The sequence below is a fragment of the Syngnathoides biaculeatus genome, unplaced genomic scaffold (assembly GCF_019802595.1).
Source record: "Syngnathoides biaculeatus isolate LvHL_M unplaced genomic scaffold, ASM1980259v1 ctg77_pilon_pilon_ERROPOS100405, whole genome shotgun sequence".
In the NCBI taxonomy this organism is placed as follows: domain Eukaryota; kingdom Metazoa; phylum Chordata; class Actinopteri; order Syngnathiformes; family Syngnathidae; genus Syngnathoides; species Syngnathoides biaculeatus.
Window position 1 is genome coordinate 19,803 of NW_026907533.1, and position 1,133 is coordinate 20,935.

At 43.2% G+C, this 1,133-nt stretch overlaps 1 non-coding gene across 1 annotated transcript; it reads right to left on the reverse strand.

Moving 5' to 3' along the window:
* Positions 1-697: 697 nt before the first annotated feature.
* Positions 698-770, reverse strand: trnap-agg (transfer RNA proline (anticodon AGG)). Its single transcript has one exon. It is a non-coding gene; the product is annotated as a tRNA-Pro (tRNA).
* Between the last annotated feature and the right edge of the window lie 363 nt (positions 771-1,133).

Below are 1,133 nucleotides of genomic sequence, written 5' to 3' on the forward strand. Positions count from 1 at the left end.
AGACTTGTCTCTCTTACTTTCTAAGCTCAGACCTTAATCCTCCTCACTTCGCTTTTCCATCCATCCATCCATTTCTTTCATGCTTGTCCTCACAAGGGTCACGGGAAATGCTGGAGCCTATCCCAGCTGTCAAAAGGCAGGAGGCGCGGTACACCCTGAACTGGTTGCCAGCCAATCGCAGCGCACATAAAGACAAACAGCCGCACACACAATCACATCTAAGGGCAATACAGAGTGTCCAATTACTGTTGCATGTTTTTGGGATGTGGGAGGAAACCGGAGTGCCTGGAGAAAATCCACGTAGGAACGGGGAGAACATGCAAACTCCACACTGGCGGGGCTCGGATCGAGCCCGGGTCCTCAGAACTGTGAGGCCAACGCTTTACCAGCTGATCCACCCACTTAGGTTTTATCGTATATCATACACATACTTATCTTACATCGTGCCAAAATACACAACAAGAGTAAAAAAAGTCACTAGACAAAATGAAGTCAAATGGAGAATAGAGGAATTGATTCCACATGCTGAAGAGGCGCTCGAACACTTGAGATAATTGACATTTTTCTTACAACAAACATACAAGCTGAACAGAAAGCCAAAAGGAGAAGGTGGTTTTTGAGCCACCATGCAGGGGAACCAATCAAAGTTTTCATTATGTGCTTGAACAAAGCAGAATTTGTAGCTGATGTTATTTAGAGCCTCCAGTGAGAATCAAACTCACAACCCCTGGTTTCCTAGACCAATGCTCTAATCACTGAGCTATGGAGCCTCCGGCTTTGGCCTGAGGGGAAAAGCTTTCGCCCCATCCGTCAGATGACTATGCTATTTCGTAGAGGATTCATTTTATGTTGGATGTTCTGAAGAAAGAATCTTTTTAGTAAAGGAACTGAACCAAATCAGTTTCTGAAATAATTCGATTTTTTGCTTTGTTGCCACCTGCCCATGATGCGATGAAAAAAAAAAAAGCTCAGGCTGCAAAGAAATAATTGTATTGGGGACATAAAAGAAGTGCAACCCTCGCAAATAACAAGGGAACACAATATAAAGTTGAGTGAGTGATGACAATTGTTTCCTCTCTAATCTCTTTTATCTCTCATCTGTTTTATCTCTTTTGTGAGGTGAGGGTAACAAT